Source organism: Triturus cristatus, chromosome 2_1 (assembly GCF_964204655.1).
Source record: "Triturus cristatus chromosome 2_1, aTriCri1.1, whole genome shotgun sequence".
Taxonomy (NCBI): domain Eukaryota; kingdom Metazoa; phylum Chordata; class Amphibia; order Caudata; family Salamandridae; genus Triturus; species Triturus cristatus.
Genome location: NC_140581.1, coordinates 1193802256 through 1193829678, shown reverse-complemented (window position 1 = coordinate 1193829678; position 27423 = coordinate 1193802256). Strand labels below are relative to the sequence as shown.

The window sequence follows — 27423 nt, the reverse complement described above, 5'->3', positions numbered from 1 at the left end:
TGGAGCACTGTCCAGATAATGTTATCTAAATGGGATCACCAGTCCTGGATGCAGGGTGAGTCCTTCTTGGTTGTCTTAATTTTAATAATTCCACGTCAAACAATAAACTTGCAATTCCTACCCTGTTGGGCAGTGTTCGTAGCGAGGACCTCACAGATCAAGTGCATGAGCTCTGAATCCCGGGATGAAGGGAAAAGCATAGAGGTGGACATCTGAACGGATCAGCATGGTGGAAAAATAGTGAAGAACAAAGGCTAGAGATTACCAATGGCAGTGAAAGGGGGAATCCCATTTTGTTTTTTGCTGGTCACAAATGCTAAGTGTTTAAGTGTAGAAGGCAAATGTCAGGTTGCATCTTCAGACAAATTTCTGCCTATTCCTTAAACATGTGGACTGGTGTTTACAAAATTCCCGAACTTTGCAGTCAAAGACAGAATAGTAAAGTGGGCTAGTTGGCAATCTCGTTGAGGTGGTAAAGGGCATGTGAAAACAAAGGCTGTAAGCTGTCAGTTTATTTGTAACACACAACAACGTTTAAATACATGTAAATAAACTTTGCAAATGTTTCAAAACATATCAGCAGTTAGGTAACCATAAATGGGCCACTTGTTTGTAATTCTGAAGTGTGCTGGAAACAGAGTTGTAATAGGATCAAACCAATCAAGCCACTTTACTTGGTAATGTTCAAATTATACATATTTGCTGAAACCACATTTCCACACATTGTTTGTACGCTATATTGTTTTATTAGTAAAACTGCATGTTGGCATTTTGCTGCCATTTCATTGGAAAATGTTCTGTATGCAAAAGCCAGTGCCTACTTCTGACCTACAATAATGCCTCAACAACGTATATCGTTTCTAATCTGTAGCACACTTATGTGCATCAATGAGAACCTACAGTTTTACAGCTCACAGAAATAAAACCGCGCAATCGTGAGGGAGGGGTGGGCGCAGTGGCCAGAGCAGCTGACTCTGGATCCATCGCTCACTACTGTACCAGCCCCCAACCAGTCATTATCAGCTGAACAGACATGGGATACCTGAAGCGATCGGATAGATAAAGCAGGCCACTTGAAGGACTGCACTCTAATCCAGTACCACAGGTCCCAATTAGGTACTTTCTATGCATGCTTCTTTACATCTCATAATGGCACTCAGATATTTATTTATTTAAAAGATATAAAGTGCACAGCTACTCAACAGGGTTTCCCGGCGTTGAGTAGGACAAGGACAACGTTTGTTGATATGGGATGCTAGTAACATAGTCCATCCAAGCAGATCTTCCCGATCACTTCTCTCACCAAAAATGCCTGTTCAGGACCATTAACTGTAAACAAAATATCAGATTAGACAACACAGTGCAGTATCCACCTAAACAGACTATGATCATATGAAATACCTCAAACAGACCTGCACAGTTGTTCAAGGATGCAAGCATACCGAAAAACAATGAAGTGTACTACTGTCTCACACACCTCTTCACCACATTGCCAGTTGCAATGCCTCTTAACAAAATAGCCACACTTCAGTGGTCTTCACAAACAACATGGAAACACTTTTCATATAGGATCAAAAACAAAGACAACATACTATTAGCTGACAAACTCTTCCAATCACTGCCAGGACTTTAAGACTTATAGGCCTGTATAAAAGTCCTTCTATTCCACTCTGGGCAGAATGTATTTGTGTGAGGGGGCTTTAGTAGGTGGGACAGTCCAGTGAGATAGAGGAAAGTAAGCACCTGGTACGTTTTAGTTTCTTCATTAACTATAGTATGCATCTACATCTCAAGTTTGATGGTTATTTTAAGGAGTACTTTCAGAAAAAAATAAGGTCTGATTATGAGTCAGGCAAAGGTGCTGCAGAGGCAACGTTCACGTCAAATTTTGAGGTATATACAGATGTTACATCTACCTCGCAAACAGACTCCTTGCAAGAGCCACCCTAGAAAAAAGGTGCTTTGTGGAGTACAGACCAGAATGAGAACTTACACACCCCAAGATCCAGAAGTCTTCAGAAGATGTGCACAAGGAAAAGTACAGCCTTTGTAATAAAGACTTTTCCATTGTACATGGAACAGAGCAGGATATCAAAACGCATGAGGCAGGAGAGCAACATAAGAAAAATGTGTCAAGCAGGGCGACGATGGCAACAATTTCAGCATACTTGCAACCAAACTTCCTCACAGAAGTATCCAAAGTAAGTCATTGCTCGTTTTGACATAATATAACATAGAATGCATGTAATTCATGTACACTCTTGCTTTGTCACACACTTTCTAAAAAGCCCCCATTGATTATGCAAGCCGTCTTGCAATTTTCTATTACTCTCTTTACATGCGCAGCAGTGTTTACAAAGACAGGTTGCCTTTGACATGGTTATATCACTCTGTTTATATCAAGAGCACATTAGAATTGCTTTTAGGATTGCAGCTCACACATTTGTTTAAAGTTGCAGCTCTAAGCACCATTGTGTCTACTATTTTCTTCACCAGTGGAGACTGACTGCGTGATGATTATATCTTTGCATTTTCCTTTATTTATTTTAGGTCACAGCTGCAGAGGTGACCCAGGTGTACCATGCTGTGAAGCATCAAATCTCCTAACACTACCTGGATTGTGGCTTCAAGCTGTCCAAAGCAATTTATCCTGACTCGTCCATTGCGATGAAAGCATTCTGTGGCCGCACAAAGGCGTCAAGTATCACTAAGTATGTGATTGCACCTCTATCGTTGCAGCAAGCATATGAGGACTTAAAGAACAAGTTACTTACCTTCGGTAACGATATATCTGTAAGAGACATATATTATAGATTCCTTCCTTAGAATTACCCCTAGGCGTCAGACAGGATCCGGAGAATTTCTTTCTCAGCAGTACCCCTGCGCGTCGGTAGGTGGCGTCGGTCGACTACGCGTTGGTCATCGGCGTCGTGATTGCCGGGAAGACATCGCTGTATCTACTTAGAGGCCGCCCCTGCGTGCTGACATCAGTTCTTTTACATGACATTCCATGCCAGAAGCACAGAGCCATGCAAGACACGGACCATTGGTGCACAAAACTAAGGCCCTGAAAAGGGAGTCACTTACTATAGAAGTCAGTTCGCAGAACAGGGAGGACAGGTGGGGCAGTAAGGAATCTATACCCAATATATGTCTCTTACAGATATATTGTTACCGAAGGTAAGTTACTTGTTCATCTGAAAGAGACTATCGTTCTAGATTACTTACCTTAGAATAGATACCCCAGCAATACCAACCCCAGAGGTGGGTCCACGAACTAAGTTCACACAAAAAAGTCCTGGAAAACTGAACGACCAAAAAAGTCCTCTCTTCGGACTTGACTATCCAGGCAGTAATGCTTAGTGAACTTGTGCAGTGATGCCCACACGGCTGCCTGGCAGATGTCAATGAGGGGGACTCCATGTCCCAAAGCAGTAGTGGCTGCTGTCGCTCTGGTGGAATGGGCGCACAGTACTACCAGAGACTCCTTTTTCGCTAATAAGTAACAGATCATAATGCAAAGGACGACCCATCAAGAGATGGTCCGAATTTTGCAAGGCCCGACCTTTCTTGGTGCCCACATAGCCAATAACAAGTTCATCATCCACCCGGAATGGTTTTGTGCGATCCAGATAAAATTATAGCGCACGTTTTGGATCCAGACGGCAGAGTCTCTCTTCCTCCTTGGAAGGATGCGGGCGGGAAGAAGGTGGGCAAAGTGATGGTTTGTCCTATGTGGAAAGAGGTAACCACTTTGGGAGAAAATAAATTCTAGTTCCAAGGACAACCTTGTCTGGATGGACAACAAGGAAAGTAGGTTTAGAAGATAGAGGTTGAAGCTCACTCACCCTGCGAGCAGAGGTGATGGCAACCAGAAAAGCAGTCTTTAAGGTCAAGAGTCTGAGAGGACAATTATGTAGTGGCTCGAATGGAGCACACATAAGGTAAGTTAAAACCATATTCAAGTCCCACTGGGGCATTACTAAAGGAATAGGAGGAAAGAGGTGAGTAATGCCCTTAAGAAACCTATTTACAATAGGAGACTTGAAGAGAGAAGGCTTATCAAGAAGGCGAAGAAAGGCAGAAATTGCCAAAAGATAGCCTTTAAGGGAGCCCAGAGCAGAGCCCTGCTGGGCCAAATTATTATTATTAAACTAAATTTGTAATGCGCTCAGCTACGCCAAAAGGTTTCCCATCGCCAACCGGTAGGAAGAGAGAGCAGAATAGGGAATCAGAGATTAAACAGCCAAGTCTTTAAATGTTTTCGGAAACTACCATATATGGTTTCCTCACATAAGGTAAGAGGCATGGAATTCCAAAAAGTGGGGCCAAGATACGAGAAGGAGAGGTCGCGCATGCGCAACAGTTTGAATTTGGGAATGGTGAAACTAGATTGATGAGCTGATCGTAAGTCGTGAAGGGAGATACGGTTGTACTAGCGATTGCAGATATGTTGGGGCCACTCCCATTTTGATTTAATGCATATAGCATAATGCTTTGAATCTGATGCAATTCTCTATCTTCAAAAAGTGTAAGTCGCGTAGATAGCCAGTAATTGATCCAATCTAAGGTATATTGCACAGCCGTCTAGCTGCCGTTTTCTGTACTACTTGGAGCCTAGGGATGATGGTTTTGTTGGTTCCCAAGTAAAGAACATTGCCAAAATCCAGCCTGGACGTGACCAGGGCATGGACCACCGTTTTCTGTACGGCACGAGGTATCATCCATAAGATTTTTCTTAGGCATTTTAGGACGTTGAAGCAAGTAGCAGCTACCTTGGTGACTTGTTGCTTCATTGAAAGTTGGTTGTCAATCATGAAACCCAAATTCGGACTTGGTGTACTGGCAGGGGCAAAGTGCCCATTTCGGATGGCCAGTGATGCAATTCCCAAAGGTCAGTCTTTTTACCTAGGATCATAACCTCCATCTTATCTCCGTTAAGCTTGAGCATGTTGTCCTGCATCCAAGATGCAATTTTGCTCAAACCCAACTTAAGGGCCCGAAGGCTCAGAACCCTTAGATGGAGGGAGGGAGAAAAGGTTCTGGGTGTCGTAGGAAAAAAGGGACAACCCTAGTTCCTCGGCCACATCAACCAGCAGCCGGACAAACATTAAACAACATTAAACAACAGTGAGCTCAGCACCGAGCCCTGAGGTACACCATGAGGTATGACATATGATTTCAAACTGGCCTCTACAGAAAAGACCTTGAACGTGCGATTGGCCAGAAAGGAACTAAGCCATTGTAGGGCGGAACCCTCTAGTCCTAGAGACTTCAGAGCTTTCAACAAGGTAGCATGAGACACCATATCAAATGTGGCGCTAAGGTCCAACATGACCAGCGCTGCCGTGTCTCCCTCATCCAGCCGGTGCCTCAGCATTTCAGTGACTCCAAGTAACGCTGATCCGTAGAGAAACCAGATGTAAATCTCGATTGAGAAGCAAAGATAGAATGAAGAGGAGAACCTGTGAAAGAAGGACAGAAAGGGGATCCACAGCCTTTGCTGCGCACCATGCCACAAATGTATCCATCTACAGGCGTATACTGTGTTGCTAAAGGGACGCCTGGCTGCCAAAATACTATTACAGACTTCGGGAGGAAGGTCGAAGGCTGTAAACTGACGCCGCAATCTCCACGCAAGGTGGGCAGGCTAGACAGGTTTGGGTGGAGGACCGTCCCCTGCTGCTGCGACAGAAGATCCTCCGGAAGAGGCAGCCTGATTGGAGGATCGATGGTCAAATTCAAGAGCTCGGGATACCAGACTCTTCATGCCCAGTCTGGAGCCACGAGAATGACTTGGGCCTGGTCGCGCTTGATCTTCTTTAGCACTCTGGGCAGAAGTGGTATAGGCGGAAAGAAACCGCAATTCCACTTGCGACAAGAAGCGGGCCGAGCGAGTGCTGCCTTGGAAATTCCGACATGCAGAACTTTTGACATTGAGCGTTCTCTTCGGTGCAGAACAGATCTAACCAAGGCTCTCCCCACTGCTGAATGAGACCTTGCACCACTTCTGACCGAAGACGCCATTTGTAATCCATCATGCACCGGCGGCTGAGTTCATCCGCCCTGGAGTTCAGGGAACCTGCCAGGTGTTGAACCATCAAGGATATGGCCTGATGTTCCAGCTATGTCCAAAGACAAAGAGGCTCTTAACATAGGGTCCACCACCCCACCCCACCCCGTTTGTTGCAGTACCACATGGCGGTGGTGATGTCCGTGAACACCTGCACCACCCTCCCTCTGACAGAAGGAAGGAGTGAATGCCTTCAGTGCAAAAAGAATCGCCCGGAGCTCCAGAGGGTTGATGTGGAGCCTGGACTCCGCTGGAGACCAGAGGCCTCTGATCTCTGCCTCTCCCATGTGGCCGCCCCATCCCAGGACTGACGCATCTGTCACCACTGTGAACTCTGGTTGGGGAAGGTACAGGGACCTGCCGTTGACCCAATCCTGGTCTGTTAGCCACCACTGCAATTGGAGAGCTGGATGCAATCGGAAGGATTTCCCGGATGCTGCGCCCACTGGAACTTCAGGTCCCACTGCAAAGCCCACATATGCCACCTGGCATGATCCACCATGGCCCAGCAGCCTCAGGATCATTCTCACCGAAATCCGGGATAGAGGCTGAAACATCGGTATCATAGACCGAATATCCCAGACTCGCTGCTCGGGGGGATAGGCCCAAAACTGTGCTATGTCCAGAAGCGCTCCGATGAAAAGGAGCTTCTGAGATGGAATCAGGTGTGACTTCGGAAAGTTGATAGTGAACCCCAGCGAGTGCAGGAGATCCGCCGTACTCTGGAGGTGGGAAACGACAGCCTGGGGCGAGCTCGCCTTCAACAGCCAGTCCTCAAGATAGGGGAAGACTGGAACCCCTGATCTGCGCAGATGAGCTGCGACCACCCCCATCACTTTCGTAAACACCCGAGTGGCTGAAAATGCTCGTGGCCTAGCGTGAACCGTAGGCAACGCCTGTGGGCTGGAAGGAGGGAGATGTGGAAGTAAGCGTCCTGCAAGTCGAACGCTACTATCCAGTCTCCAGGGTCGAGGGCAAACAGGACCTGAGCTAAAGCCAATATTTTGAACTTCTCCTTCCCTAGGAAGCGGTTGACGTCCCTGAGATCCAAGATGGACGTAGGCCTTTGTCCTTCTTGGGTACCAGAAAGAAGTGGGAATAACAACCACAACCTACTTCTGGCACAGGGACTCGCTTGATAGCTCCCTTGGCCAAGAGAGCTGTAACTTCCAGACGGAGAAGGGCCAAGTGATCCTCCGACATGCGATGGAGTGTCGGCAGCATGGAGGGAGGGGTTGTCTAGAAGGGGAGGGAGTAGCCCCTTCGGACTATCTGCAAAACCCACCTGTCCAACGTGACGTTGTGCCAGTGGAGAAGGTGATGGTGGATCCTGCTACCCACTGGCAACTGGTGGCCCTGAAAAGTCGGACTAGGAAGGTTTGGAGGCAGCTTTAGGGGGGAGATTGGCTGACTGGCCCACCCTCTGGCCCCCGGACCCACGACGCTGGGTCCCACGCCCCGGCTGCGCATGGCACTGGGTGGAACGTGATAGGGCACCCCTTCCATGGCCACAAAAGGAGCAAAAGGTAGACTGCATTGGGCGAGAAGTCGCTGCAAGGCCCAAAGACCTGGCCGTAGCTCTAGAGTCCTTGAAGCGCTCGAGCACGTTGTCTGCCTTGTCGCCAAACAGGCGACGGCCATCAAAGGGCATGTCCAAAAGGGTAGACTGGACATCCCCAGAGAAGCCAGAGGTTCTCAGCCAGGCTTAGCGTCTCAGGGCTACTGACGTGGAAATCGTTCTACCCAGCGAGTCGGCAGTATCCAGTCCACACCGGATGGTGAAATTTGCTGCGTCCCAACCCTCAGAAAGAGCGCGGGTGGGCGCGACCCTGGCCTCCTCCGGGCACTGTGGCAGCCCCCAGCCGAGTCCGCGGGGCCCGAAGGCACGCCAGCGGAGTCGGGCTGCCCAAAGATGGAATGGAGGGCTTCGTAAAATGCACGAAGCTGGACAAGGCGGAGCCGAAGGACAACGACCCTCCGTGTCCCATGCCGGTCGACAGACGGGGAGTAGGCGAAGAGCGACTATGCTTCTTCGCCTTCTTCTTGTGCTTCGACTTACCCGATGACGAAGACTTCGATGACGAATGATGGTGGTGGCTCGGCAACTGGTCCAGCGACCTTCCTCTTGACTGGGACCTCGAGTGGCGCGGAGACGACTGCCAGGCCTTCAGAAGCTTTCAGAACCGCTCCCTTCAAAGACTTTGGGCTCATGGCCCGACAGTCGGAGATCTCGAAACAGATGTCGACAAAAGTCGAAAATGTTTTAGGTAAAAAGTGACTACGGGTACCGCTCTCTTCGGATCCGCGCTGGCTGGCATGGAAAAAGAAATAACGGACATCAGCGCGCAGGGACAGCGTTTACGTAGATACCGTGATGTCATCCCAGAGATCATTACACCGACGACAAACGCGGAGTCGACCGATGCCACCTACCGACACGCAGGGGTACTGCTGAGAAAACAATTCTCCAGATCCAGTCCGACGCCTGGGGGTAATTCTAAGGTAAGGAATCTATAACTAATAGTCTCTTTCAGATAGAGGGATGTTTCTCAGTTTGTAGTAATGCCTCAAACAAAGGAAACAGTAAACTATACCCACTTTTGTTGCGGCACTTTAATTTCACTTCCGGTGTGACCTACACTCTGCTGGATTTCTATGAGGGTACAGCTGAGACTGCTACTGCAATTGCACAGCAGATCACAACTAAATTAAAAGAGAATGCATGGTTTGTTGCTCTGGCTGGGGACAGGTCCAGTCTTCGTGAGCTGGGCTGGAACCTGGCAGCGATCGGGTGAGGACTGATGCAGGCAGCATCACTTCCTGGTGGGGGAGCAGTGTTGCGCAACGCAGGCCTGGTCAAGGCCAGAGCGGTGACAGCTGTGGTCCAGCAGGGCGAGCCAGTGTGGCTGATCCTTCAGCAGCACAAGCGAGGTGGAACCCATTTGGCTTGAGGTGAGCCTGCACATCGGCCCCAAGAGCAACGGCCATCTCATCCTAATTTTTCTACCGGCCCCCTCCATTTGACCTGTAGGATTGCACGTGAGAGGTTGCAGACTCGGGGGGGGGGGGGGGGGGGTGGTGGGTGGGGCATGGGGGACTGTTGTGTGGGGATCAGCGGTGATTGGGGGGGGGGGGGGGGAAATCGGGCAAGGAGGCTGCAGCATCTGCCGGCTGACTCCAACCCCTGCAACATACTGACTGCTTCACTTGCCGGACGGAATGGGCTATATAGAGTGCTACAATCAGCTGTGGTGCTGAGCTGAGGGGTGTCACCTCATAGGGCTAACAGAGCTGACTGCCCTGGTGGCTTCGGGTCTGACGTGGCAGGGTGAGTCTCCTGGATTCAGGCACATTACCCTGAACTAAGTGGCAGAGTCATCCCTTAGTGGGCCTTTGGTGCTTGGCAAGGCATGGACTGATCTAGTGTGGTAGCTAAGCTGGTGCCCCGGGTGTCAACAGTGAAGTGGTGTCAGACTTCCTCCCGTGAGCTGGGGATGCGGTGAGGTGCTCCTGGGGTGCGGACCGGAGGCAGTGGCCTGTATGGAAGGCCCTTACCATGTGTGACATTGTGGGCTGTGCTGGACACATCTCCTTCTCTTTCAACATTGGCCCTTGGGGGCTTGCTGCCTGGTGCCCAGGTTGGTCAGTGGCTCCACTCTGTCCTTTTTTGTTGGGGCCGCCCAGGCTCCGATCTTCTGGTACATTTTCTCCCTCCCTGCCCCTTGGGAAGGTTCTACCGCCAACCCCGGCTCAGATGAAAATGGACCAATACACGGTCTCACAGACCACCTCCCACAAACATACGGAGGACTTGACAGAACGTGGACGTGATTCGGCGCAGGGAATCTGGAGGTAGCCCTTAAGGCCATACAGGACTCCGGGATGCTGTGGAGTCCAAAGTGGATAGTCTGAGTGGATCTTTCCCTGCTGCGCCAGGACCTGGGGAATGTGGTGGAAAGGTCCACGGAGGTTGAGACCCATGTTTCCTCTGCTGAGGATGAAATTTCTACACTCAAGACACACGTCTCAGCTGTCCGCATCAGTGTCCTCCTTGGCGGAGAGGGTGGAGGATGCCAAAAATAGGTCTCAGCGTAACAAACTTCGACTTATTGGCGTGCCGGAGACGTTGGAGCAGAGAGACCTGGTCAAATCATGGATCAAACTGTCCTCCTTCTTCGTAATTAAAAGGGCGCAAGGTTTGGGGCTAACTGACATTTATTTATTTATAATATCTTGCAGCACACATGGTGTCGGTTAATGATTGGCTCACGAGGGTGGGATGCAAATACATATTAGTTGAGAACAGATCGCCTGTTTGATCTCCTATACAGAGCGTGCCTACCGAGTACCCTGCCGTCTCCGACAAGGGTAAAAGACACAGTGATGGACGAAATGCAGAGCAAATCAAACATTCATCCCCAGTCAAGAGTGTGAGAAGTTGGCCTGATATATGATGTCACTAGTTCTAGTGTACACCTTGTATCAGTCCAAACAACCCTTATGGTGATTGGTTGTAAAGTCAACCTTATAGACCAGCTATCCTAGTGGTAGCATGGACAAGAACAGTCTTAGGCTAAACTCTGTATGGCATGTGAAGCCAGCTGATATACCATTTGCAATCCCTTGAATACCAAATGAAAGGCCACCACAACAGATATATTCTAAAAATAGAATGTATTTATTCTAGTCAAAATACCCTCAGCACTCTTTGAGATTCGAGGTAAGTACAACACAGTCTTATTTAAGCATACATAAGTCACACAGGTAAGTAAAACAGTTAGGCCCTAGGGGCCACGCAAACCATATACTAAGTAAGTGGTATAAGAACCACTGTCACGAACACAGGTTAGGCCTAGGCCTAGGGAATCGCTGGGGCTACACTATCCTATCAGTTGCTAGGCAGTGGGAGGCCCACGGGATTCAGGTGCAAAGTGGAAACACTCACGCGTAATGCGTTAAAGTATATAGAAATAGTAGTATTTAGAAATTAAGAGTTTTAGGACACTTCGGAAGGAACTAGGAGTTAGAGACTTGGAAACTAGACACTAGGATAGTCAATACCCTTGTGAGCACCGGAGTACTCAAGTTACCTAGCCCACGGGCTGCGGGTGCTTAGGTGTGAACTTGTGTCGGGTTTCGTCGTCGACTCCTATGGATGCCTGAAGAAAAGATGCTGACAGGCAATCAGTGAAGAGTGTCCGGTGGATTCCAAGGATGGAATCAGGAAGGAGGATACCTGCGAGCAGAGGGGACAGAGTCTAGGTCACCAGCCAGGAGCCGGGAAGGAACCAGGAAGGAACCAGGCGATGTCGTGAAGATGCAGGTGAAGAGGTGAAGCTTGTCGCAGCAGCCACGGGTACCAGGAGGCGTCGAGGATGACCAGAACCAGGAGGCGAGCTGTCCCACGAGGGCTCTTGCTGCCGGCGGCGTCGATGTCGAGTTGGGACACAACAAGCCTTGGCAAGCGCAACCCACGCAGAATGAAGGATTCGCTTCTGTTGCAGACCAGGAAGGCCTGAGGTGCTTCTCTTTCACAGGGAAGCAAGGGCCAGTCTGGAGGAGCCAAACCAGCAGTGGAAAGTCAAAGGTTCGTCGTCGCAGAGGTCACTAGCCAACGGGCAAGCAACCGGACAGACGCGTCGAGCAGTAAAATGCAGAAGGGCCCCACAAAGAACTCGTGGAGTGTGGAGGGCTGATTTTCGGTGCAGATGGTGCTCGGGGTTGGGGCTTCTCAATCTCCAGAGCACAACTTCGAGGATGCCTCAGAAGCTGCGCTGGAAGCAAGTAGCCAATTTTCCCAGGTAGCCGGTCCCACGTCTCTCGTCGCCTCCATGGATCTCAGCTTTGCTGTGGATGTGGATCAGGGTCGGAGAAGTCTGGAAGTCAAGGCGCTGGTCGGGCTCTGCAGTCGGTTCCTCATAGAACGTTGATCAAAGCAAACGGCAGGTCGCTTGATGGTGCCTGTTTGCACAGGGTGGCCACTCCTTGGCCACAAGGGAGATTCTTCAGTCTTCTTCCGTAGTCGAATGTCGAAGGTCCAGAGTTTCTGTTCAAATTTCAGTTATCAGGATAATCCAAAGTCCTAGGGACTCAGCTCCCACTCTTATACTAATCTGGGGGGCTGGGTTACCTGCTAGGTCCCTCCTATGGGTGGGACCAGGGAGGGGGGTGGTTACACCCCCTTCCCTTTGTCCAGTTTCGCGCCAGGACTGGGGCTGGAGTGCCCCAGCACCGGTTTGAACTGGACTATGCATGGGACACCTTGTGTGCCCCAGGCAGTGTCTCGTTTCATTCATCCCTCCCTGCCCCAATACACTAAGGCCTGTCTAGGGTGGTGCTAGCACCTCCCAAGGCAGAAAACCTATTGTCCAAGCCTTTCTCGCTGGAAGGACTCCCAGCAGCAGGTCAGACTCGTGTCTGTGGCAGCAGCATCCATTTTGTGATGCTGGGGCTCTGGTTAACTTTAACCGGGTAGTAGGTCTTCAACATGTCTTCTCCCTCTAGAAGGGAGGAATACTATCCTCATCGCCAGAAATGGTGTGGGGGTAGTATTCCAAAGTGTTAGACACCTTACACGACATGTTTCGATAAAGCCAAACCATAGTTACCATAACTGCGAGGATTAGAAGGCACTTTAAGAGTATATGGTAGGCGATATCATAGAACAGCTATAAGGACATGGTTCCGAAAGCTGCAGACAGGCTCAGCTCATGCTAGAGCACCATCTCACATGTTACCAAGCACTCTGCCTTCAGGATTGTTAAGGCCTGCCATAGGAGTGACTGAAAGGTTACCCATGTGTCTATATATAAGGTAGGTATAGGAATACTACACCTAAGCAAGCTGAGTGATCAGCCAGTTGTGTCATAATGGAAGGCCAGCCAGGGGTGGCATAATACATGCTTCAGCCCCTGGTAGGCCTAGGGTACACCTATGCCCTGGGTACCTAAGGTACACTGTACAGGGCCCTAAAAGGTGATCCTTACCAATTGGGTTATGCACCTAAAGTACATAGTATGAATTTAGAGAGAGAACAGCTGGGCTGTGGGTCTGATTAGCAGGCCCACAGCCACATCTAAGTCAAAATCCAGTGAAGCAAAAGCAAAAAGTGGGGGTGAACATAGAAAGCAGACCCTACTCTCCTACAAAGAGACCTGGGTTAAATCCATTGTTCTTTTGCTCACCATACCACCCCAGTTTTGGACCCTGCCAATTGCAACTAAGTCTTGACCCTGTTCCTCATGGGAAGAGTCCAGCCTGAACAGCCAAGCCAGGTCCTCCCTGGACCGCAAATAAGCATCCTGGGACTAGTTTCTGGCTTTACCCCTCATCAGCCAGGCTGTTGCTCACTTGCTGGAGGGCGGCACTTCGCCTTACTGGTTGAAGCCGCTGCCTGACCGGGATGACCCCCATATGGCAAGGTAATTGGCTTGGTCCCCACTCGACCTTAGAGGGGTTCCGGTCTTGGGATCGCCTCGGGATCTCGTACCTGGGAGACGTTTACAGGGGGGGATTATTATGTAATTTCAAGAGTTGAAGGCCAAGTACTCTCTGTCCAACTTGTAGTTCTTTCGGTATCTCCAGATGCGCCATGTCCTGCTAGCTCAGGTCCTCCTGGAAGATCCTTTGCCTGAATACAATCTGCTAGGGAAAAATATTTTTCAAGGGAAGCTCGGTAAGGGGGCGACTTCAGCGCTTTATCGCTCACTAGTGATCCACGTCCCGGACGGCCTAGAGAAGGTCCACCAGAGGTGGGTGTCCTGGGTGGGGGATTTGGAATAGGTTGACTGGAGGGAGGCTTGCATGGCGCCTAGAGAGCCGACGATTTCCACGCGGCTGCGTATGGTACAATTTAAATATCTGCATGCAACCTGTCTTGCACCAAGGCACTTACAACATTCGCTCCCAGATGTGCAAGCAATGTACGTGCGGTGCGCACGTCCCGCCCCGGACTTCTAACATGTGGCCTGGGGGGTGTCCAGAGCTGAGGCCCTTTTGGGAGGGAGTGGGTCAAATTCTATCCGCGGTCCTGGGCTGACCCATGGAGTTGATACGTCAGATTGCACTACTGGGACTGCTGGAGGAAGTAGGAGGCCCTAGACACGGAACGTGTGTTCCTGGGGATGGCTTGCCTAGTAGCCAAAGGGATGTGGCTCGCACATGGAAATAACAGAAACCACAGACGATTAGGAGTTGGCGTGCAGGGGAGGATTGGTGTGCCCACCAGTAGCTGCATACTGTGGAGACAACACAAGCCTCAAATATGGACAACATAACTCTGTTTTTTGGTGCCCACCAGGAGAAACCAATTTATGACGCTCTTGGCTGTCCTAAGAAGCATGAACGTATATGGGGGAAATTATGTGGTTATTACGGTCTATTGATCTGATACTGCAATGATATATATTATTGAAGCTTGGACTGTCGCTATGTCACGCATGATTGTCGATCTCACCTTGTACCGTGTGAAGCTGAGTCTTGCCACAAAACTATTCAGTAAAGATGGTTACACTTTTTCTTTTTTTTTTTTTTTTTAAAAGAGCATGGGTTGAAAATGGAGCACGTTGCTACATACTGTGGAGACAACACAAGTGTCAAATATCGACAACATCACTCTGTATTTCAGCTTCTGAAGACAGCGAATGAGGACATTCTGCATGCAAATTGAAGTGACCAAATCCTACACAACTGTGCTAAATTAGTCATTAATGGGCTTTCTGTGGATGTAGAATCCTTTTTTCTAAAAGTCTAAAGCCATTTTCTTCTTCAGCTAAGCTAACAGCCGAACAGAGGAGTTGAGAGAATTTATTTCTCTTTTGGTCCTCGAATGGCAATTCTTTGTTTTGGCATGTCCCAACATGATGGCTCACTTTGTTACTACCCATTGACTGTTGAAGTGCTGGGCAGCACTGAAATCCTATTTCCTTTCTCTATGGCAAGAAAAAACGCCAAAAATAATATGGGATTTTGTTGGACTTGAAATTGGGGAGGCCAAATGTCACAAGGCGAAGCTTACCTTTTCTTTGTTCACAATATTTTGAGCTTTTTCAGCACGTCTATCCTGTAGTTTGAGAAGGATACGCTGAGCGCCCCACACGTACCAGGCATCTTCAGGATATTGCGGAGCAACTTAAAGGACAAAGTGGAAAATCTGTTTTTTGATTTCCAATGGCACAATTATTTAATTGCCAATGATTCAGAGTTGAGTGCAAACGTGCAAAGCGATTTAAACAAAAGAAATAGGAGCGCTCCTTAAAGTATTTAGAAAAATGGCTCGATTTTTCAAAGAGCCATTACTTGTCGGCATTAGAACCATGCTGCTTCTGAGAAACTCTCACTTTTCAGCAGCACTGTAAAGCTGCTGATGCGGTTAACTTGACCCGTCATCTGCAGGTGCAATACGGTATAATTGCTCCTGCTTTTCGAGCTGTGGCAGGCACCAACTTGCCATGTGCACAGAAATGGCTGAATGTTTTGTCAAAGTTGCCTTCTGAAGTTCCGAACATAAAAAAAAATCATGCCATTTATGAGGATTTTTTCTCAATTGAAGATCATCTGGACTGAGCTGCTTATGGTGGAATTGCAGATCCAGGTGAACAGGATACATTCGTGTGGAGACTTCTATCAGTTTTCTCTTAGGAACAAAGAACTTCTCAAATGTGTTAGTTCAGAGAAAGTACAACTTCAAGAACCAGCACTAAAACTAATATTGCTACTGTCTGTGAGTCCATGTAATAGAAATCATATTAAGGGGGTAAAAATCCTCTATCACATAAGTGGTCGGATTTTGCTTGCTGTGCTGTACTACTTTTTACCGAATATAAACTTATTTTGACTTGTACTTCTGTTGGCTGGCTATTTACTTGCTTAGATACTATTGGACGACCTCCTCTGAGATATCTGCAATACTTTCTTTCTGTCCAAAATTTTTGTCTCGGATTCTTGTCCTGAATTTTTACACTCACCGTCCTGAATATGCACCTACGCCAGTTGGTCACCCTAGTATTAGCGTAGTCCAGATACCTCACTCGAGTTCTATGGAGGCAATCAGGGGCACTGTACATGTCATAACTATTGCAAGATGTGCAAACTTATGAGAGGTGTGTGACTCCTTCAACTTTAAGTACATAGTTAACAGTGGCAAGAGAAGCAATCTGCATACAGGGTACAGCTTAGTAACTCAACAACAATTGTGTAAATCATAAGAATGGTTTGAAAAGGTAATGATAAACTGATTAGAACGCAGAATCTAAATTTAAAGTTACTACTTGTGTAACGATATATCTGTAAGAGACATTAGTTAGTGATAGATTCCTTACCTTAGAATATTCCCCAGGCGTCAGTCTGGATCCGGAAAGTTTTCTGCTTAGCAGTACCCCTGTGCGCCAGTAGGTGGCGCCGTACGGCTCCGCACCCGTCACTGGCATCGTGCGCACCGGGACGACGTCACGGAGGCTACTTAGGCGCCAACCATGCGCCTCACGTCAGTTCTGTACAAAACTTTCCACGCCGAAACGCAGAGCCATGCGAGAAACTGACCTTTGGTGCAGAAAACTAGGGCCCTAAAAGGGAATGAACTTAACCCTAGTAATCAGTTTGCAGAACGGGGAGGATGGGTGGGGCAGTAAGGAATCTATCACTAACTAATGTCTCTTACAGATATATCATTACACAAGTAGTAACTTGTGCATCTGAAAGAGACACATTAGTGATAGATTCCTTACCTTAGAATAGATACCCCAGCAATCCCAACCCCGGTGGAAAGTCACGGAGCACAGAACGGCCAAAAAAGCCGTCTCTCCGGAACTGACTGTCAAGGCAGTAGTGCTTGGTAAACATGTGCAGCGAAGCCTGCGTTCCAAGGCAGTAGTGGCTGCAGTTACCCTGGTCAAATGGGCACGCAGTCCCACAGGAGGCTCCTTCTTGGCTAAGGAGTAACAGGCTTTGATGCACAGAAGGACCAACCGGGAGAAGGTCCGTTTGTGCACCGCCCGACCTCTTTTGGCGCCCACGTAGCCAACAAAGAGCTGATCATCCACCCGGAACTGCTGTGTACGCTGCAGATAGAATGAGAGTGCACGTTTTGGGTCCAGACGGTGGAGCCGCTCCTCTTCCCGTGAAGGATGCGGAGGCGAAAAAAAGTTGGGCAAAGTGATGGTCTGCCCGATGTGGAAGGGCGTGACAACCTTTGGCAAGAAAAAAGGACGTGTCCTAAGAACCACCTTGTCCGGATGAACAGAAAGGAAAGGAGGTTTGGAAGAAAGAGCCTGGAGCTCACTCACTCTCCTGGCAGAGGTGATAGCTACCAGGAAAGCCGTCTTGAGAGTAAGAAGACGTAAGGGACAGTTATGAAGGGGTTCAAAGGGAGCGCACATCAGAAAAGACCAGACAAGATTCAAGTCCCACTGAGGCATTGTGAAGAGCACAGGTGGGAACGTATGCGTAATGCCCTTAAGAAAACGATTAACAACCGGGGACTTAAACAGAGAAGGCTGATCTGGAAGCCGTAGAAAGGCAGAGATGGCCGAAAGATAACCTTTAACAGAGCCCAGAGCAAAGCCCTGCTGGGCCAAAGAGAGAAGGAACAGAAGAACCTCAGAAAGAGGAGCAGAAAGGGGATCCACAGTCTTAGCTGTGCACCATGACACAAATTTGTTCCACCTACAAGCTTACACCGTTTTAGTGGAGGGACGCCTGGCTGCCAGGATGACATCACAGACTTGGGGAGGAAGATCAAAAGGTGTCAACTGTCGCCGCTCAATCTCCAAACATGGAGGTGGAGGCTGGACAGGTTCGGGTGGAGGACCGTCCCCTGCTGCTGCGACAAAAGATCCTCCCGAAGAGGCAGACGGATCGGGGGATCGATGCTCATACTGAGTAGCTCGGGATACCTACTCTTCGAGCCCAGTCCGGAGCCACAAGAATAAATTGGGTCAGTTCGCGCCTGATCTTCTTCAGCACTCTGGGCAGAAGTGGTATAGGCGGAAAGGTGTACAACAGACCGCAGCTCCACTCGAGACGAAAAGCGTCTCTAGTGCCGCCTTGGAAATTCCAACGCGCAGAACTGATGGCATTGGGCGTTCTCTTCGGTGGCGAATAGATCTAACCAAGGCTCTCCCCATCGCAGAAAGAGACCTTGCGCCACGTCCAAGTTCAGATGCCACTCGTGATCCACCATGCACCGGCAGCTGAGTTCGTCCGCCCTGGTGTTCAGAGAACCTGCCAGGTGCTGAACCCCCAAGGTAATGGCTTGATGTCACAGCCATGTCCAGAGGCGCAGAGCCTCCTGACATAGGGTCCATGACCCCACGCCGGCCTCTTTGTTGCAATACCAAAAGGGGGCTGGTGTTGTCCATGAACACCTACACTACACTTCCCTGGACAGAGGGAAGGAATGCCTTCAGTGCAAGCCGGATTGCCCGCAGCTCCAGAAGGTTGATATGGAACCGGGACTCCGCCGGAGACCAGAGACCTCTGATCTCCGCCTCTCCCATGTGGCCACCCCAACCCATTAGGGACGCATCCGTCACTACTGTGTGCTCCGGTTGGGGAAGGGAGAGGGATCTGCCACTGACCCAATCGCGATCCATGAGCCACCACTGCAACTGTCGTGCAGCGCCCTCCGAGATCTGGACGAGATCGGACAGGTTGCCCTGATGCTGTGCCCACTGTAACTTCAGGTACCACTGCAGAGCCCGCATATGCCATCTGGCATGCGGCACCAGCAGGATGCAGGAGGCCATCAGGCCCAGAAGCCGGAGGGTCATCCTGACTGAAATCCGGGATAGAGGCTGAAAGAGCGGAACCATAGCCTAAATATCCAGGACTCGCTGTTCGGGAGGATAAACCAGAAACAGCGTCGAATCCAGAACCGCTCCGATGAAAGAGAGCTTCTGAGAGGGACTCAGGTGCGACTTTGACACAAGGATGGAGAACCCCATCAGATGCAGGAGGTCGGCCATAGTCTAAAAGTGGAAGCCAACTACCTGGGGTGAGCCCGCCTTCAACAGCCAGTCATCGAGGTAGGGTAAGACTGACACCCCTGACCTGCGCAGATGAGCTGCGATCATCGCTATCAGTTTCATTAACACCCGAGGGTAAGGCCGAAGGGGAGCACGGCAAACTGAAAATGCTCCTGTCCTACCGTGAACCGCAGGTAACGCTGGTGGGCCGGCAGGACGGGAATGTGAAAATAAGCATCCTGCAAGTCCAACGCTACCATCCAGTCTCCAGGGTCCAGGGCAGACAGGACCTGAGCCAGGGTCAGCATCCTTAACTTCTCCTTCCGGAGGAAGCGATTGACGTCCCGGAGGTCCAAGATGGGTCGCAGGCCCCCCTTCTCCTTCTTGGGGACCAGAAAGTAGTGGGAATAGCAACCACTCCCGACTTCCTGATCGGGAACGTACTCGATGGCCCCCTTGGCCAGGAGGGCCGTGACTTCCTGATGGAGAAGGGCCAAATGATCCCCCGACATGCGGTGGTACCGAGGTGGCATTGCTGGAGGGGAGGACAGAAAGAGGAGCGAGTAACCTTGGCAGATTATCTGCAGCAACCACTTGTCCGAAGTGATACCGCGCCAGTGGTGGAGGTGGTGTCGGACCCTGCCTCCTACCGGCATGGGGTGCCCCCTGAAGCTCGGATTAGGAAGGCTTAGAGGTGGAAGCAGCGGGTGCGGAGGTGGACTGCCCCACCCGCTGGTTACCAGACTCACCCCTGCGGAAGCCACGTCCGCGGCCGGTTCTGCACAGGCTTTGCGGAGGAGCGCGCTTGGGCGCCTTTACCCTGGCCATGACAGGAACTAAACCCTGGCGTGGCAGGGTTTTAGTAGAAAGACCCAAAGACTTAGCCGTGAGTCCTTAAAGTGCTCCAGGGCACTGTCCGCCTTGTCGCCAAAGAAGCGAGAGCCATCAAAGGGCATGTCCATGAGCGAGCTCTGGACATCAAGCGAGAACCCGGTAGACCGCAACCAGGCATAACGCCGCAACGCCACTGTTGTGGAGATTGCCCTGCCCAAGGAATCAGCCGTGTCCAGACCACACCTGATGGCAAACTTCGCCGCATCCTTGCCCTCGGCAATCGCTTGGGAAAGGAAGGCCTGGACATCTTCAGAACACTGAGGCAGGACCTCTGTCCCACACGGCGTGGGATTAACTGACCGCAACCCCAAGCTGGCCGAGGAGAACAACCTCTTGCCATATTAGTCCAGCTTCTTAGAGTCCTTATCCGGCGGAGCCGGGGGAAAGGGACTCTGCAACGTCGAGGCCTGAATCAGCAGGCTCTCAGGCGTGGGGTGAGTGGTCAAGAAGGCAGGGTCACCAGGTGCCGGGCGATGAAGCCTAGCGCCATTCTTATCCACCGGTGCCCCCGAGGCCGGCCGCAACCAAGTGCCCAAGAGGACTTCGGTAAGGGCCTCATTGAAAGGGAGCAGCAGTTCCAACGACGTAGACGCCGTCTGGAGCACCTCCATAAGGAGGTTGGTCTTAAGGGCCACCGTACGGAGGTCGAGGTGGAGCACCTCCGCAGCTCGACGCAGCACCATAGTGTAGGAAGCGCCCTCCTTCATAGTAGGCGGAGGGGAGGCAAACCCCGGGTCAGAAGACACATCAAGTTCACCTGCATCTTGAAGGTCATCCACCCAATCCTGCTCGGCGTCACACTGCCGCGCAAGGGGGTCCTCGGAGCCGTCCCAGTCCTCATCCGGCTCCGGGGCCGGAGCCAAGGCAGCGCCGGAGCCAGCGGTGCTGCACCTTGTGGCGCCAGGGCCAGAGCCGCGGACGCTGGATCCCGTGGCTCCGGGGCCGGCGCCAGAGGCGGTGCTGCCGGGTCAACAGGATCTGGACACGGGACCGCGGGGCCCGCAGGCGTGCTGGCGGGAGCCTGAGGCCTAAACAACGGTGAGAGGAGTGCCGGACCTCCAGCAACTTCCGGCGCCACTCCCGCGAGGCCTTCGGGGCCATGGCACGGCAGTCCCGACAATCCCGGGAGTCATGGTCAGTCTCCAGGCAGTAGAGGCAGACATCATGGGGGTCCGCCACCGACATATTACGGCGGCACGACCGACAAGACAAAGCCGGGCATCCCTACGTGCACCAGGAGACAAGAGAAGGAGACAAAAGTCTCAAAAAAGTTGTCAAAAATTGACCGGGGTACGTGCTCAATCCGGATCTGCGCTTTTGGCGCGGAAAAAGAAAGAACTGACGTCAGCGTGCATGGGTGGCGCCTAAGTAGCCTCCGTGACGTCATCCCGGCGCGCACGATGCCAGTGACTGGCACGGAGCCGCACGGCGCCACATACTGGCGCGCAGGGGTACTGCTAAGCAGAAAACTTTACGAATCCAGACTGACGCCTGGGGAATATTCTAAGGTAAGGAATCTATCACGAACTTGTCTCTTTCAGATCTACCACCCAAATAAAGAAAATACCCAAAAATGTAGAATGTTCATTAACACCAAATTTCTGCTGACATTGATGAGGGCTGGGAATGATTTTGACAATACTGCATAAATTAAACCACTGTAGAATTTAAGGCAAAGGGTTTTAATGCAAGTGGTTTGAACAAGAGTGTAAAAAGCAAGAAAATAGTCTAGGCATCCAAGTGGTCCAACATACACTTCAAACAAACTGACGAGTACTGTGTAAACAAGGCAATATGCAAAAGTTGGGATGGCGAGGCCAAAGGTGGGTCAAATAGTGGAGGGAGCATTAAGAGATGCAGTAGAGTGTTTATGCTATGAAAGTCGCAGTCATGCAGTTTATAAGACTCCTATGAACATGAATAGATGGCAATTTCGAGTCAAAAGAACGAGTAATAGGTTCTACACATACACCCACCGAATCACAACACAGATAGAGAGCCACCCCGCTGGTGGGAGGCAACAGAAATACAAAAAACCTCTAGGGCTGGACAGACAGCACCAACTACACATGGAAGAGGCAGGGACAGAAAGCCATGCTGAAGAGTGTTATGTTATCTAATTCCCAATACAATCCCAGAAAGACTAGAAGCAGAAGAGAATGTGTGTCACACATTGTGAGCTAGATCAAACAGAAACACCCCCTATAATCTCATGCGTAAAATGTTTCTATTTAGCACTTGAACGACATTCCATAAAATGTATGAATTTTAATTCATAATTAACAACTAATGGGAATGATCTTCAGAAAGACAATACTATGTCAAAGTTTGCCAAAAAATAATTGTGTACTTCCTTCTTTTGAGTCATTGTAGGAGGCTAGCTTAGTATATGGTGCTCACTTATGTAAGTGTAGCACCCTGCACTAATCCAGACAACCCTTATGGTGATTTTAGTGGTCTTAGACAACCTTAGAAATCTCTTTAAGTGGTAGCTGTTGAGAGCAGCCTTCTGGCTTAGTCCAGAAGGAGTGTAAAGCAGCTTGTTTTACCAGAACATAATCTTATTGGTATAGGTTAAGTAAAAAAGAACCACATAGTGTATTTATAAAAATATGTGTGGATTATAAGACACACAGTAACACATATAAATATCTACTTCTCGGAGATATAAACACAATGCACACAATACTTTGCAAATAGAACAGATAAGTAGCCCAAATACACAGTGGTTGCCAGGGGGGAGACCAAACCATATACTAAAATAGTGGGATGCAAAACACGACTCAAGTCAAAACTGTACCCAGAATATGTAGAAGTGCTGGGGACCCAAGGAACCACCCGAGTTGAGAACCCAGGTGCCCCACGGAGGCCGTGTGCACAGTGGAAACACGACCGTGTGCTTAGTCAATCGGTAAGTCGCAGTTGCAACTTTAAAGAAAAAGGACCCTTCCCAGTGGATCCTGAAGAAACCCCGTGGAAGACAGAAGGTTGAAGGGCTACCTTAAACGTGGATACCCTATGAACCAGGATACCTACACCAGGGAAGCCCGGTGTATAGGGCGAAGTGGTGTTGGAAACCGCCGTCAAAATCCATAGAGGACTTCAGGAAGATGCCGCTGATGAACAAGGTGAAAGTGCCAGGTGGAACCCAAAGGTGCATTAAAGATGAGAATTACCTGAAAGTTGAGGGGACAGGGTCTATGCCACTCGGGAGTGACCAGGAGTCACGGAAAACAAATGCCCACCAATGTCGGGTGATGCAGGAGGGTTGACGATGACCTTGGAGCTGCAGCTGTGTGGACAAGGTGATGCTGTGGAAGACCAGGAGCTGTTTACGAGCTGTCCCACGTAAGATGTCGAGAGTTGAGGGGTCGCTTTCCGTCGGGAGCACCAACTTACCTTGGCAACTGGAAACAACATGGCAAGCAAAAAAGGTGCAGTAAGGACCAGCAAGGTCCAAGTGACTCACCACAAGAAGGGGAGTCGGATTGGCCCTGAGCAATAAGGGGAGCCCACTGGAGTCAAAGAAGACCCGTGAGAGGAGCCACAGGCCGGAGGCACAGGAGTCGCAAGAGGACCTTGAGCAGCTCACCAAAGATGCAGGCCAATTGTGCAAGGGATGCGGTGAGGACGATGATCTTGGCTGCAGGAGATGCTTGAGGTTGGAGTTTCATGGAGCCTAAAGATCTGTGAGGAAGAAAGTCAAGAAATCTTGGCAACAGCCAGTCAGCGCGGTGCACAGGGGTTCTGTTCCAGTGGTTCCGACGAGGGATACTGGCATCAAACTCGGCGAAAAGACAGTGCAGACCTCGACGGAGTTGCAGAACCACCACCTGTGTTGCTGAGTCTTACAGAGTCTGTGGGAGCCCAGGATCAGCAGACCGGTCAGCTGTGTGCAGTGGCTGCAGATGCAGGGAAGTGAGTCCTTCATTTGAAGGAAGATTCCTTCAGGTGTCATGGATGTCCACAGGCCTTGTGAGGATCCTGAATGGAGCACAAGCACAAACATTGCAGCAGACTAGCAGGATGATAATGAGAGCAGGAGTCTTCGCAGTTGCAGTCTCGGTGCCAGGAGCAAAGTCCAGCAAAGTCAAACGCGCTTGACGGTCAAAGATGAAGTGGTGTCTGATCTGAATCTTCTCCCACGACGAATCTAGGGACCCACCCACAGGTAAGCCCTTAAGTACCCTAAGGAAAAGGTTTGGACGAATCAGGGGTCCCTCCCAGAAGAGGGGCTAGACAGTGGAGAGCATCCTCCCATGCCCTTTGTCCTGTTTCGTGCCAGAACAGAAGCCAACGGCTCCCTGAACTGGTTTAAACTGGAGTATGCAAGGAGGGCACCAAGTGTGCCCTTCAAGCAGTCTCAGTGGGGCTGGCAAGCACCTCCACTCTGCCCCAATCCACTTAACCCTGTCACACAATATCTATTGTTCTGCCTTCCCCTGCTCGGGCTTGGCTCAGCAGCAAGAGGACAGAAACGGCAGCAGCTCTAGCTTGCTGTCCGGTTCTGGAAGACTGATACCAGGAGCCCTGAGGGCCTCCCAGAGGAGCTTTACAGATACCGAACATTACAGGGTTTGCTACAGCCAGTTTAGAGATTGTCATCGCATAACAACGCATGGCCACTCTATATGTCATAAAGGCTGATACACTTACAACCCGGGAGAATGGACTCCGAAGGTTGTAGGGGTGTCCTGCTCATGCAGGGGCACTCTCATACATAGCACCCAGCACCCTGCCTTCAAGATTGAAAAGTTTGCCTTAGGGGTGACTTATAGGTTTTAAATGTAGTGACCTCAGATATAAGGAAACTTATATCTGTCGTAAGTGGTGCTAGCACCAACTCACACAGGCTGCAATGGCAATGGAGTCACAATTTGAGTGGTCTCCCTTGGGTGGCACAATACAAGCTTCAGCCCATGGGAGACCCCTGGTGTACCTATGCCCTGGGTACCTTGGTACCATATACTAGGGACTTATATGGGCACACCAGTGGCCAATCTGGGGTGTATCTAAGTACTCCCCATATCCAATTTAGGGGAGAAAGCACAGAGACTGGGGTCCTGATAAGCAGGATTCCAGTCAAACTAGTCAGTAACAGCATAACACCAGGCAAAACGTGGGGGTAACTATAAAAGCAGATCCTAATTTCCTACAGTAACCTATCGAGCTCTCGATCCGAGCTGCCTTTTGTCTGTGGTAGCTCATGGTCTCAAGTTTTATAATCACATGGAATGTTATGGCTTGCTTATCTTTCATATTTGCTTGCTACAACCTGATGATGTATTAATCAAGTAGAGAGGCAACACTGCGAAAATTGAGAAATTGGCAAACTTCTTCAATCGTATGAGTTCAACAAGTAGCAGATTGTATTTACTAAAACATGGGTAATAATAATGAATGGTCCTTTGAATAGCATCTTATTCAAAATAGAAACAATTACAAACAACACTTACCAGATGCCTTCATCCACCCTAAAAACAAAAAAACCATTCTATAGGGAGCGTTCCAAGGGCACAAAGAATACTCAACATCACGGAGGATTTTATGAAAGAGGCAAAAAAATGAAAATTTCCTGCAAAGGGCTATAAGATCAAGCGTCAGAAGAAAGGATTAAGGAAAGCAAAAGCCAAAATGACAAAAGGTTTGTTATGCAAAAACAAACCACATAAAAAGAGAAAGGAAAAAGAAAGAATATCTTTAGATTAATCATGAATTACAACGCTGATGTAAGAACTAGAAAAGTAATGCGCAGATACTAGCATCTGCTGAAGAAAGATCGAGACCCGAAAATGACAGCATGCCTAACATGAGAAGGTGCCAAACTTAAAAGACATGCTGACATCCAGCCATAATGAAGCAGAAAAACATTGGTTTACAGACACTACCGGCTTGTCTCTGTTCTTGTTGCCACTGCAAACTATGTAATCTTGCTCACTCTAAAAACCGTCACTGGTTCATACAATGCACAGTAAAAATATAAAGTTTGTGACCTTATAAGATGCTTGACAACATATGTGGTTCATATAATGGACTACTCTTGTAGAAAAAAAAAATGGTGTCGTAGCACGATTAGGTTCTTGAAAATCAGAATTATGGAAAATATAAGAGGAAGTGGGAGGAAGCCCCTATGATATGCTACAGAGTAACACTTCTATGAACATTATAATGGGAAGGTGGAAGGCTTCCAATTTTATTCAAATGTCAGGGTGATACTAGACATCAGAAGATAAGACAGAGAACTAATCCTAATACAGAGAGAGGTCAAATAAATGCGTCGCCTCTCTACTTGGTCCTTATTTCAAGGAGGATGAGATCATAGCGTGGGTGGAGACGAGATTTTATTTTCACTAGTTCTAAACCAGGCAACTTCACCCAAGAACAGGCCGTCACTTCACAACAGCACATGTTATTTTACAAGCTTTTTGGGGCCGGGATTCACAAGATACATGGTCGGCAGCTGTAGCCACTAGGCCAAAACATCATTTGGCTTATTTGAGGGCCATGGGTCCATGAGGAGCTCCAGCAGAGCTAGGCATTTGCCTCGAGTTTTCAGTGGCTTGCCCACCCCTAATTAATATGTGTAGTGTTTAAATATATTAGGTTAGGGCGCACTGTAACAGACTGATATCTAAAATAGAAGTGACTCAAATATTAATAAAATATGTGAAGTTAAAAAAAAAGGTGGAATATCACTCGTCCACAATTGCCCCTCTTAAAATGAAGGTAGAAGACAGCAAGGGGGTATTAGAAAACAATGAAGTGAAAAGTGAAAATGGCCATAAAGGACAATCACTATAGAAGCATGACTGGACTCCTATTGTTTCAGGAGAGTGCTTGCACGCCAGAGACCGCCCAAACTACACCAATAAGAGGGCAATGGGGCCCTTGAAGCTCAGGAGCACTACTCAAATCAGCAAGCATTCCTGCTATGCAGGAAACCCGGGCCAGTCTGCGCCCGTACAGGGCAGGGCCACCCTCTTGCATCTGTTTTATTAACTTCTGCCTCCCCATGGTGTGCTTGGAAGACACGGAGGACTATCTTCATCGGTAAGCGGACTGCTGCGGATATTTAAAGCTTTTCACCCAGTAAGTGTACTATTGACACATTCATTGTGAGAGCTGTAGATGTATTAAATTTCAGAAAGAGTTGGCAGAAAGATGCTTATCCAGGCGATGGCCCTGCACATAATGGTCCCGTACTCACCAACAGTTCCCTCTCTGAATGAATTAATTCCATAACCAGAGGTTCTGGGGACAGGCAACGATCCTTCCTTTAACTCCTATCATCAATTGCTCTCCTGCTGGAGAGCAGACTGTTAAGTGTAAAAGAAAGGCGCAGGACGTCTTCGGCACCAGGAATGTGTGAGTAAATACTATCATAGTAGAGTTGATCCTGAGCCCCTTGGAACAAGAACTTGCCAATAAACTATGTGATAAACTGTGCAATAGATGTGGGACATCTTTCTTACACATCGAATCAAGTCTGGAAAG

At 49.3% G+C, this 27423-nt stretch overlaps 1 protein-coding gene and 1 pseudogene across 4 annotated transcripts in view; one reads left to right on the top strand and one right to left on the bottom strand.

Annotated features, from left to right (window-relative positions):
• Positions 1-27423, bottom strand: part of HOOK3 (hook microtubule tethering protein 3) — a 1476018-nt gene that overhangs the window by 755923 nt on the left and 692672 nt on the right. The gene's annotated exons all lie outside the window — the stretch shown is intronic.
• Positions 1777-8868, top strand: LOC146866618 (uncharacterized; annotated as a pseudogene).